The 14033-nt window shown below is 30.2% G+C and overlaps 1 protein-coding gene across 1 annotated transcript in view; it reads left to right on the top strand.

Moving 5' to 3' along the window:
* Positions 1–14033, top strand: part of LOC103580569 (uncharacterized) — a 221879-nt gene that overhangs the window by 6326 nt on the left and 201520 nt on the right. The window contains exon 2 of the mRNA XM_008562374.2: positions 11703–11749. The gene's annotated coding sequence lies outside the window, so the exon portion shown is untranslated. The remainder of the gene's footprint in view (positions 1–11702; positions 11750–14033) is intronic.

Here is a 14033-nt window from a genome sequence, read left to right as displayed (position 1 = left end):
ATCTAATATAAAAAGGATTTTTCAATTTTAAGACTTGAAACTTAGTATACATATAATTAAGTACTTCATCTATGTATTCTCAAAATTTGAATATGATTAAAGTTCTTATACACAGACTCTTATGGCGGACTAGCTTCCACCATAACATTAGACATCTTTCATTGTTAACCTTCCAAGTTTAAGAAATAAAAACCCACGTCATAAACAAATATTTTTAGAATATGATAAAATTTTAACAAAATAGTGTTACCTTTGTAGTTATTTAAATAATTGAAATCAAACTTTATTTTTTAATCTCGTTCATCAACATACATATTATTGAGAATTTGGCAACGTCGCGAAAGCAGCTGAGAGAAAAAACAAAAAATACATTAAAAAGAGAAACGAGATTAGAAATAAATTTTCCCGCTTTAATTTGAATATCGATATTTAAGAAGTTAGAACGCGCTGTTGTCACATCATTTTATAAAACCATATGAGTCAAAAATAACTAAGTAATTTAATTACTTTCTTTCATTAAATAAGTAATAATTATTAATTTATGAATTCGTTATGTTATTATAAATTAAAATTATGAATTTTCATAACTATTAGGAGAATTTAGCAAACAAAAAAATTCAAATACTGATTCACTAAATTCGCTCGAACTTCTTTATGGGGTAACTTGGGATAGCCTACAATTTTCGACTGAGACACTAACACCTGCGCAAAACATTTCAGAAATCTAGAACCAGTGGATTTTTTACTTTTCATTTCGTTTTTTATTTTCGTTCCACAAAAAGCGTTCCGATCTTCAGGTACATATGCAATTTGGCTGCTTAAGGGATAGTTGGGGTCTGCAGTTTTCGGTTGATAGTAGCATCTATGCGAAACATTTCAAAGATCTACATCTAATAGATTATTTACTTTTTATTTTGTTTTTTATTTTCGTTCCGCGAAAAACTTCGCGATCTTCAGGTACGTTAATTTTCAGCAGAACTTTATGGGACAGTAAATAATTTAATTTATTAAATATTTAGTGTGAGTTATTTGTCGTATTTTATCAACAATCGCGTTCACATTAATACCTGTTCTACTAACTAAACTGTCGTATCTCCAGCAGGCTTGCTGTCTGTCCAGCTGTCTGTTGCCTGCCGTGCTTGACAGATACCGACCGCTACTACTTATACGTGTCTGACACCCTGCTTAGTTGTACCACTAACAATCCAAGTCCAACTTCTCCTACACACGTGCATATAAATATATGATATCAAAATGAATAACATACAAATATATTCGTAACATGTTACACTAAATGAGCCAAGTGATTTAAATTAATTGTTGGTTCTTACTGTTCTTTTAATTCCTTTTGTGGGATTTGAAATTGTCGTTTGTGAAAAAAGTTCAGGTTAACCAAAAATAATTACAAGGTTGTAATTTCATTATTGAATTACGAACGCTGCGATATTTTAATTATAAATAATATGTTTGTCTCAAAATATATGTATCTGAAAATCGGAATGTTTTTCACGAACCGAAAATGAAGAAAATGTATATAATTTGACTGTTTAAGGAGTAATTGGGGGTGGTCTGCAATTTCCGGCTGACATACTAGTGCCTATGCGAAATATTTCAAAAATCTAGACCCAGTACATTTTTTACTTTTCATTTTTTCTTTAATTTCGTTCGGAGGAAAATGTTCCGATTTTCAGGTACATCAAAATATCGCAAAGGTAAAAAATATAAGGGTTTATTTTTGATAACTATTTTTTTTTTAGTACAAAAATGAAAAAATATTTTAGCAGAATTTTGAAAAATAAAATTCATTTTTATTTTTTTTCAAGCTTCTTTTAAATTGTGTTCAGATGAATTGATTGTATTATTAAAAATTTTAAAAGTTTTTTTGAAAATAGTACATTTTGCCAAAACTAAATTTTTTTTTTTAATCACAATTTAAAATTAGTCTCACTTTCTTAAAATATAAATAAAACTTAAAAGATTTAATATACTCCAGTTTAAAAGTGAATTTTCCTATGACTTTAATTTATGTACCCGAATATCGGAAAATTTTTCGCGGAATGAAAATAAAAAAACAAAATGAAAAGTAAAAAAAATCTATTGGGTTTAGATTTTTGAAATGTTTTGCATGTCAGCCAAAAATTGCAGGCCACCCCCAACTACCCTTTAAGCAGTCAAGTTACATAAATTTATTTTCATTTTCGTTGCGCGAAAAACGTTCCGATCTTCGGATACAATCTAATTTCATGGACAATGAAATTCTTATCATAAATTTAGTTTAGAAAACAAAGTATATAAATAATTTATTACTAAGGACAATTAATTGAATGTGAAAATAAATATAAACATAGTTGAATCGGTAAACCCTGCGGACATATATTATGCATTTAGATGTATTGGTAATAATATCTCTTGGTATAAAATGCACATGGAACATGAACCACGTATGCATCGTTAGCAATGTCGCGGCATGGACACGGTTGTTATACGAAAACGCGTTTGGTTTACGCGCTCATCGAATGCATAATATTGCCGGAACTGAGAGGAACATACATCCTGCTGATGCTGAACCGCGACATACTATATATATATCCAGTAAATAGTATACTGTATATATATATATATATCTATATATATGTTGTCACTCGTATGGTTGAATGATAGGTTATCTCACGTATGAATCCGGATTGAATTTATTTATGTTTTTATTGACGTTTAAATAGTAAAAATAGTAGTCTTTTATTATTATTATTATAAATATTTTATAAGTTGACAAATGTACATAATATGTGTCGATAATTTATCTTGTGGATGTTTCACACGACCGGAAGATTATTTTTGTTTAAAGAGCACGGTAAAGTTTTTAGAGAAGCGGTGGGAATCGAAAAGGAAATTGACTCGGAGAAAAATATCATCGACGTTGCGAAAACTCTTGTCGACTTCTATTCCCACTGTCTGGCGCAGTTCTCTTGCTTCCGGCCAGGAAATTGATTTATACCTGGCATACTACTGGATTCGTATTTTATCGCAAAAATATATACGCGTTATCGAGATTCTGGACACGTTTTTTTTTTTTTTATTTTTCCTTTTGTTCTTTGCATTCAAACCCACTTTTACGTTAAAAAAAATTTTATTTCATATTTCTTTTTCAATAACTTTTTAATTTTTAAGCCCCTTTTAGTTTTTATTAACACGATTACTTTATGTGACGTCAGCGATTTCACATATCATGTATTCGAAAATCAATTGGAGAGCTTGTAACGTGCTGGAAAGAGAATTGTGCCAATATAACATCAGTGTACGCGCACAGTAGTTATATATATCTATATATATATAAACTCTGATTTGCACATTTATCACCAGAGATGCATTTTCTGTCCTAAAACCTACAGCCCTTTTCAATTTCTATTAAAATTGAAGACTTTAATTATAACCAAAAACTATATACCAGCAGTCCCTTCCCTTTTATAATCTATTTCATTTTTAAATTTATAAATACATTTATAAATCTCTGGAAAATGTAGTTTAGATCTACTTTAATCTACAGTAGATCGAAGTAGATCTCATAGTTGCCAGGGTTGTTTTTTTTCAAGAGATCTACGAAGATTTGTGGAAAATCACGGAAATTTCCGGTGATCTTTGTAGCCCTAATGAGAAAAATTGATGTTTATAACTTGTTGATCTGCATAGATCTACATAAATCGAAACCGAGGTCCATTGATATTATTGTGAAGTCTTCGGAAATGGGCTAAGATCAATAGAGATCATAATAGATCTCGAATTCTTGACGACCTGCCGAAATTATCAGAGATTAGAGATCTATTCCAAGGTTCAGATCTGTAGATCTAAAGAAGTAAATTTACATAATAGATACAAATTATTTTTCCCCGGAAATATATGAAATCATATTGTATAAAGAAATGAAATAAAAATTTTTTAGTCATATAAATATTTTATCGCAAAGTAGAAACGTTTCAATTCATATATCCAGTTTAAAGAGAAAAAAGTTATTTATTTAGCAATGCTTTGATAGGATTAAATAAAAAATTTTTTTTTTGTATAAAATGCATTTAATATTGCACTAAATAAATATTTTCCATCTACATTTTTTAATATTAGTAAAAAAAAATATAAAAGGGAATTTCAGTACGTATTGGATAAAACAATTTTTTTTTTATTTTTTGGATTGCAATCAAGTGGGAATTTATGCATATGCTTAAATTAGTCGAGAAAATATTCACTAGACATGTATGAAATTTTAAATTAAAAAAAAAAATTGATAACTAATGAAACCATTGATTTTTTCTACAAAAATTTTGTCAATTTTTGTTTACGAGTAAAAATTAGTCAATTAGTTAAAGAAATGGCAGCCATTAAAAATTTTTAAAATAACAAAAAATTAAACTTCCATAGCGCTTTTCTCTTAGAACTTTTTAATGAAGAAACTTAACTTGATTCTGTAGGAAGTAAATTAGAGCTGATAAACTAAACTCAAATTTAATTTTTTTTTATTTTTATTTTATATTCATTTTTATAAAGATTAAAAATTTTTCAAAGATGCTGTCAATGTATTAATAATTAAATATAAATCACAAACCTCCAAATTCAAAATCTTGCTCATGCAAAAATATCAACAAAATATTTTTTGAAATAGTTATTATTTTTAACCATCTGACCATTGCAATTTTTCACTAAAATCAATATATGAATAATTATATTTTACAAATTTTCATTAAAATATTTGAGAAAGTTTATTCTTTAAGGCTACTCCATTTTGGCTAAAACTATAAAAAAAAATGTTTGAATCCCAATCAAAAATTTTTCATAAATTCATTAAATATATGAGTGTCCAAGAAAAGATTTAGCATCTTCCAGATAAAAAAGTTGATTTTTATTAACTTCATATTTTTCTCAGCTCTCCCCTTTCTTGGCAATTTTTCGCTATTACAAAAAAAAAAAAAAAAAAAAAAAATTCTACTTAACATTCATTATAAAACCCATTAATGCAATCTAGTAATTTAAATATTTAATAAATATATTTTCTGAATTATCTTTATATATATTTAAAATAACTTACCGTAGAATCTCTATTTATTCGTAAAATTATATGTAAACATATAATTTATGTATCCACATCTACCTTTTTAGCATCTTGTTGCATACAAAGCACCGTATGCACTATTTTTATTTTTTTTTACAGTGTTTATTCAGATTCAAGACCGCCTTGGTTTTTATGGCATTTTAAAATAATGTATTCTGTAGATAACTCATTTTATATCTCGACATCTAAATATCACGTATATTTTATGAATATTAAAAAATGTTTTATTGAAAATTTTCTGGCATCACCAGCTCGGATACATGGGGAGGTATCTTTTAAAATCTGACGAGATTGACCAGCACTCATTGGAGCTTGTAATATTCGGTTGAAAGCTTTGTGATCCCGTTATCACTAACGCCCTTACAAACGTTGGATTAGCCTTCCGGCGAAATCCTGTCTGCTTATCAATAACGCTTCCAACTTCTCCAGGCTATTTATCTACCGTTTCAACAATTTATTATTGTGCTGCGATTAATTAAAAAATTTTAATCTTTTGAATAAATATTCATTTTAGATTTTTTTTTCTTTTTTAATATTTAAATTTTCAGTTGAAAAAAAAAATAGATATGATATTAAAGCTGTAGGATATTATGTGTATAAAAAGTTAAGTAAGAAAATGTATATAAGAAAAAGGTAAAACGAATTTGAGGTTTGGAACAGATCCAATTTTGTTAAGAGTTTACTTTCTGCTCTCTCACACATCTAAATCTTATTTTATAATGCTATAACATCTATTAAAATTTAAATATTACTAGTTTTTTTTTCTTACAGAAAATTAAAAATTTTTTTTTAAAGCAAATTTTCGAAAAAATTTTTCTTTTTTTCACCGTCTGCTTGAATGTGTAAGCCGCGTTTTTTTAAATTTTAGTAAAAAAAAAAAAAAAAAAAAAATAACGTAATGATATTTATTAAAAAAATACTGTCACCGATTATCTGTAAAAAAAAAGCGTGTATGAGGCTAGACTAATTGGACTGTCCGATGTGGCAAACGTTGCGTGTTGCAAACACCCTGGACAATCGATAATTCGACTCGGGCGTCAGAGAAACGTTCATTTGTGTCCCGTCATTCAATACTCACCCCTCGCGCTATTTTTATTTTATTTTTTATTATCAATCGTGTATCGATAAAAATTGACAAAAATTTCAAGTTTAAATTAAATTAATTTAAAAAATAAAAATAAATAATCTAAAATGATTGATTGTTTTAACAAAACTTGTCAGATATATATTTGTTTTAGTTCTTCCGCATTACTCGGTCACTATCCACGCGTATAAAATCGAAAAATTACTTGCGTGTTGGTGTGCTAAAATTGAAAAATGACACGATGCAAGCGACAAAATGGCGTCCAAGATGAAACCTTGTGCCAATTTTCTCTATAGGCCGCTTCGAATTTTCCGGAACGCCAAGAGATTTTATTGCTAACGCTATTGGTACTGGTACCATATCTGTATCTATTTCTGCTTTTGTTTCTGGTTCTGTTTCTTATTCTGCTTCAACTTCTTCCTCAATTTCTATTTCTACGGGACATCATACGTAAGAATTATTAGATGAAGAAGGGGATTGTCACGGTTTATACGAATTGTAAGAAGTAAAGGAAAGCGTCTATTATTCACGAGCCGTCGGGAGAGTGAGTGAGCAAGCGAACGAACGAACGAACGACGGACACGTAATTGTGAATATTTTTGCCACATCTGCGCTGTCACTCAAGACGATGGCTTACGTCCAATTGTTCTCTGTCGTTTTCGCTTACTATTCTCTATAATCCGAGACATATCAAATTTATTCAATTGCACTTTAAACTATTATCGCTATAATATTTATTTATTTTTTTTTACACTGTGAAAAAAATTGGTGTAAGTCCACGCATCTCGGTGTTAAATTTAACCCTGAAAACGGTGTCATAATAATAATTTTATTTCTGAAGTATCAAACGAAGTCGAAAACGAATAAAAAAAATTGGAAAGTAAAAATTTCCTAGATCACTAGATTTCTGAAATGTTTCGCATATAGATGCTAGTATGTCAGCCGAAAATCTTAGGCCACCCCTGATTTTTGGAATTACCTCTTAAGCAATCAAATTACGTAATTTTTTTCATTTTCGTTGCGCGAAAAATGTTCTGATCTCCAGGCACATCAAAAAATTAATGAATTTGTCCTGAATTTTTTTTTTTTTTTTAAAAGGGTTCACTATCTTATTATTGAGATATAGCAACTCAAAGTTCAACAATAAATAAAAAATATACTTGTTGATGCATTGGACAGAAAGAATTTGACAATGTTGTAAGCGAGTATGCATTGACTATTTGAGCGGTAAATTTGAACAGATACTCAGTACACTATACAGCAACTGGTAAAGCATATACGACGTTGTCAAATTATAATTTGAAAAAACGTTAAACAGTATTTGTGTATACGAATATATGAGTAGTGTAGGTAATCTTCTCACGCGTACAGTATCAAATGAAAGCAATATCTCATTTTAACTAAAACCTAACCTACTCTTACTACGCATATGGCTCATAACTTTTTGACAATATTGTAGCAGGACAACTACCTTGAGAAATAAAAAACCACATGTCATAAATTTGAATATTTTTTGAATATGATAAAATTTTGAAAACGGTGTTAAAGTGTAACAGTGTTACCGTTGTAGTTATTTAAATAATTGAAGTTAAACTTTATTTTTTAATCTTGTTCATCGACAGAGATACATACTATTGAGGGTTTGGCAGCTTCGCGGAAGCAGCTGAGAAAAAACACAAAGAAATATGTTAAAACGAGAAACGAGATTAGAAATAAATTTTCCCGCTTTAATTTGAATATCGATATTTAAGAAGTTAGAACGCGCTGTTGCCACATCATTTTATAAAACCATATGAGTCAAAAATAACTAAGTAATTTAATTACTTTCTTTCATTAAATAAGTGATAATTATTAATTTATCAATTCGTTATGTTATTATAAATTAAAATTATGAATTTTTATAACTATCAGGAGAATTTAGCAAACAAAAAAAATTAAAACACTACTTTGACTCACTAGTTTCGCTCGAACTTCCTTCAAAAGTATTTTGAACATTTAAATATTTTCACAGCAAAATTTTTACACCAAGTCCATAAATTTTTTACAGTGTAAGTAGCACCGCAATATTGGTATTTCACTTGAACACCACCGTGTCGATGTTATAATGTCTATCTACCACCGTTTTTTTTGACAGTGTATAAATAATTTTTGTAATAACGATATTTAGACAAAATGCTTGAGATGTTACACTAGACGTTACGTTGATTAAACGCAGAAAAAAAAACGTTACAAATGTCTTAAGCGAAAAAAGTAGCAAGAAAAATGAAGCAGAAAAAGTGTGATAAAGCCAGACGGTGCATTGTCTTGAGTGGTCAATTTTTTTTTTTTTTCATCTCATTTTTTTTTTCTTTCTGGTCTTGAAACTATTACTGATTCTTTATCCAACAATATTCTTATCGTACTTAACAGACAACATAACGTTCTTTTGAATGTACCACTTGAGAAAAATATATATAGATATATTCTTTTATTTTTTTGTTGATTCAAGTGGCAGCTGGGTAGACATCTAGGAAATGTTTTTACTAAAAAGTGTCCAAAGACGGAGTTGAATAAAAACCATAAATAGTTTATTGAAAAAAAAAAAAAAAATATATATATATATATAAAATTTTAATAATTTAAGTTTACAGATGAAATTAATAAAAGAAAAAATTTAAGTTAATATTCGTGAGCAAGCTTAAGCAGGAGCCGAAGAGTAGAAGCAGCATAAAAAATAAGAGACAGCCTGAAGATTAGAAATGAGATTTACGCAAACGAAATACGCTCGAAAAGGTCACAGAGCTCGCGGCACTCGAACATTTTCTCTACTCAAGACGGAAAACTTTTAACGATAAATCCCTAGTCACCGAGTACCCCTTGACTTAGCTCTCGGTAGTTTTTCCTCGGACTTGGAATAAAAAAATACATAAAAAAAAAAAAAAAAAAAAAAAAAAAAAAAAAAAAAAAATTAAGATGGAGACAGCGATGCGGTACGTTAAAGTAAAGAAAACGTATATGGAACTCGGTGTTGGCTCTTGAAAATTTTCTACTCACCAGTTATATTGAGCAATGAACAGACTCTCAAAGCCCAACAAGTTTAAGCTAAGACAGTCCAAGTTCAATCAAGATTTTATATTTTCCCAAGATAACCGTCTGGTCTTAAGAGGAGCCCGATGCTACTTGATATCACCCAGTATACTTTTATTATTATTGTTTGTTCAATACAATAACAATAATGATAATAATTTACTTAGAAAAACGATATCGAAGAAATAATAACAACCATTATTTGAACGGAGTCAGCGGAAGGTATAAAACAAGATGGCTAGTGTGTATGAGTTTGAAATGTTAGTTGATAGTCAGACGGTGGTAGTTAACCAGAAGCAGGTGTATAAGTATAAATATAAGCAGAATCCGAAGCTGGTGCAGGTCTCTGGTGTATCCGTAAGAGCCAGCTATTTACTGTACATACACACCCTAGGCAATGGTGGATGATAGTGGGCTGGAGGTGGTGGTGGATAAAGTAGGTAGGTCGGGTCAGACAGTGGATACAACTAACGGAGACAAACTGTGTGTTTGCCCCTTCATTACCCCCAAGTAAATACCGACCGGTTTTAATTACAACCCCTTGGCCCCTTCTCACTCGTTCACCACTACTGATCCCGCACACCTCTGAGTAGTAGTCTGGCCATGTCTCTTGCTGCTTGTTATTTACTTGTACGCTTCTCCCACCGATCTAACTTTCTTGCTAGCGGTTTAACGTCCATTTCAGACGGTGATACCTCCTACCAATCCAACTACTCCTCTGGGGTATTCTATTCGCTAAACAAATCGACGAGTAAAGAAACAACGCTCCCAATGGAAAAGACAACTAAGTAATTAGAAAAAATTAACTTATAGTTTAGAAAACTAATTCGTCCGTCAGGGAAAAAATAATTTTGATTTATTTACATCTAAACTTTATAATAGATCTCTGAAGATCTTTTATGACCCGTGTAAAAAAATTCATTCCAAAAAGATTCCAAAAAAGTTTGACGTATGAAACTTGTATTCTTGAGACAGATTAGAACTTCGAGTGAAACTTTTTTTTAATTTTAGTAATTTTGATAGTGAAAAAAAAAAAAGTTTATCTAGAATTTTATATGAGCTAAATTTGAATAAAAAGAAAAATTTTCTAAAACATATTTCTACTCCATTCTACCCTGGTTCCGAAAAAGTTGAAACCTCTGATTTGGAACATTTAATGAACTTTTTTTTATTCTTATTAGGCTATTGGTTTCTAATGAGAACTTTTTTCGAACTTTTTTAGAAAAAAATGTTTTAAAAAATTTGTTTTTTGACTTAAATTTCGCTCATATAAACTTTTTATTTACTATCCAAATTTTTAAAGTTCTAATCTGTCTCGAGTTCAGAAGTTCCACATGTCGAACTTTTTTGAAATTTTTTTTTAACGGGAAGTTCATCAAATCGTCCAACATTTTATACTTATGATCTTTAAAGATCTTCAATGACCTTGAATTTTTGAAGACTTCACAATAATGTTAATGGAGATTTTTTTTTTTATTAAGGATACAAAGGTTATCGGGGATCTTCGACCAAAAAAATCCTGGCAACTGTGAGATTCACTTTGACCTCCGTACATTTGTTAGAAGTAATGTAGATCTAATTTTTTTTTTTTTAAATCAAATCTCCGTAGATCTACTGTAAATCTAAATTATATTTTCTCAGGCATGCAAAAGAAGTATAAGAGTTTTTAATAATAATGTTTCTGGATTCGTATGGGTTGTCCAGTTTTGCTGAATCGCTATTTACTGTGAAATTTCGACAAACTAGGATATAATATAAATACGACGTCGTCTATATGAATTGGATGAGAGAAAGGATGGGAGAAGTGAGGGAGGAATAGCAATCGACAAACGGGTGAAGCGACGCGCAGTGTGCTACCACCGTCACTTGAATTGCTTGAAGCGCTTTGTAGCAAAATTGGTAACGCACTTTGTTCCTCTTCCTCTTTCTACTTCTACTTCTCATCCTCTTCCTCCTCTTTCTATGAGCAGTTTCAATACACGAGCTTTTGCCTAGTACCATCATGGAGATACGACGAAAACACGAATACCCAGAGGCGTACTATGACATTTCGAAAATCCAGAATTTTTACGGCATAGACCATTCGATTTGTTCGTTCATTTCTCGTTGTAGTTGCTACTGCAACTACTCTTGCCCCTTTTTCTTTTGTATTATATTCGTCAACGCAATATTTATCGTTTATAAAAACGATAAAAATTTTATTTATTTATTTATTTTTGTTGTGCTGCATTTTTTTTTTTTTCATCTTTATTTATTATCAAACCTATACCTTTAACCTATTGGTTCATATATTTATGTTTGTATTTGTATTAAAATTTATAAATATATATATATATATATATATATATATATATATATATATATATATATATATATATATATATATATATATATATATATATGAGGTTGTAATAATCCAGACTTATTGCTTGACAAATCCATTTTCTGTTCCAGGCATCCTGTCTGCAATTTCGATGCGACGTCACACTCACACCAGTTTCGTGAGTATTTTATTATTTCTGACAGTACGATAATAAATAAAAATAGTTTTCAAGTTGAGTAAATAGTTAATTAATAAATTTTTTAAAATAGGGATTTAATTAAACGTAAAACAGACATATATATATATATATATATATATATATATATATATATATATATATATATATATATATATATATATATATATATATATATATATATATATATATATATATATTATTCCCAGCGTAGTGCTTGTGAGGTATAAAATTCCATAATAAGATTAGCGGATGCTATGAATAAATTTAACGCTACTGAGATTACCATCACTGTAATAATAATATGTGTGAATCGAAAAGTTATTTTTTTATTTTTGAATAATAATAATAATGTTTTGTAGATGAGAAAGTAAAAAAATATATAGGAAAAAGTGGGACAAAATGAGACGCCATTTTTTAGCATAAATTTTTTTTTTGTAAATGGTTTTGTTTGGTCTCTAGAGTGTGGGGTAAGTTGGTTGTTTTCGCCAGTGCGATCATTTAAGAATTTTGACCAAAAAAAATTTTTTTCTGAAGTTAATTTTATCCCGTGAGCTTTTTGCTGATCTTCATTAAAATAAGAATAAACATGAAGGAATTTTTTTCTGGTCAAAATTTCTTGAATGTCAGACTATTTGGGATGACCAACTTACCCCATATTTTTTTCTAGAGACAAGATATGTACAAAACAAAATTTTTTTTGCTAAAAAGTGGCGTCTCGTTGTGTCCCTCTCTTTTGTATATTTATAATGGTTATTTTCTTATGGTTTAAATTTAAATGGCCTCAACATTGCCAACAAATTTGTTGAAACAAAAAAAAGTAAAGCAAATTTTCTCTTGTACAAAAGTTTTAGTGCGTCCCAAGAGTATAATTTAGTCTCTCTGGGTACTTGATTTTATGTATCTGCACGATATGCATCAGACAAATTTGTATTTAACTAGATTATCGCAATGGATTTCTCATGCAGATGTTGTAACTTTACTCCAGTATAGAGCGAAATATGGTATAGAGACCACCACCAGCACTATTACTAGCACTCGCACTAGCAGCACCATCATCCGCAACACAGCAAAGAAAAAGCGAGTATTTCAATATTCAAACCACGGTGCCTGGCTCGAGGCAAAACAATTTGGCGGAAGGAGAGTAAAGAGAAAGAGAGACAGAGAGAGATGGAGTTTACGTCGGTCTTTCGTTCACTCGGTACAATTCGCGGCTTCTCAGTTTCCTCTCACCACAACAATCCACGCCGCTAGATAGATATAACATACTACACAATATACCCACCTCCGGGGGGATCAACTTGCTGGCAAATACTCTCCCGAAGCGACGCCTTTACCTCTCCACCAGCACCGTATATTAAATATATACGCATATGTATACATACATATATATCACCCACTGCATCTCATTTTTTTATGTTTTTTTAAATATTCGGTTGATTAAAAAAAAAGCATTAAAAGAGATTTGTAGGCTAATGCGAGAGTGTTGTGTCTACACAAAATAAGTTTGCACAGGCTTACTGTGACTCTGAATAAGTCTTTTATTTGAAAACTGTTAAATATCTAACGACTAAGTCGTACCAATAGTGTCTAGAGTCTAGACGCTAACGAGAAATTTCAAAAGCACAAGACGGATATAGTGCACTGAAGACAGGTGAGTGTGATTTACTGAATTTAAATTCCGTCCAGTTGAGTAATCACCAACATACAAAATCTAAAATTATATATTACGACGATAGGTGTTACAAATTAAAATATATTTTTTACTTTGTTAATTATCTCCTACTTAAAATCTATTGTCTTCTTCTTCTTCTCTTTCTCCTCATTCTTACTCTTGTTCTTGTTTTAAACTAGATGTATTTTAAGCGGTCAATAAAACGCAGTTTGTTTTAAAGTCTAAATCAACAAAATCAACGTCCGGCTAGTCACTAAACTAGAGTTTCCAACAGACTATCCCTTGTAGCCAATCATTCGAGGATCCTCCCATTCAGTGTTTAATCGTCTCAGCAACTTTAAATTTTCACCGACTAAATGTGTCCTCTAAAAAAAAAAAATCAGCTCCGAGTTTTTGTTGTAAAACAAAAAACTGGTTGGCAGGATAATTAAAAGCACGCATTTATATTTAATGATCCATGGGAGAGACGTAATGGATTAAATATCTGCGGAAAGAATAATGGTAGTTTGCATGATTAATGACCGTTTGATTAGAGATATACACCTAACCATAGTTTCCAAAGCAAGATTTAAAGTACCACCATCAGGTTGA

Source organism: Microplitis demolitor, chromosome 6, assembly GCF_026212275.2.
Source record: "Microplitis demolitor isolate Queensland-Clemson2020A chromosome 6, iyMicDemo2.1a, whole genome shotgun sequence".
Taxonomy (NCBI): Eukaryota; Metazoa; Arthropoda; class Insecta; order Hymenoptera; family Braconidae; genus Microplitis; species Microplitis demolitor.
The sequence above is the reverse complement of the archived record's forward strand: the minus strand, read 5'-3'. Positions and strand labels throughout refer to the sequence as shown.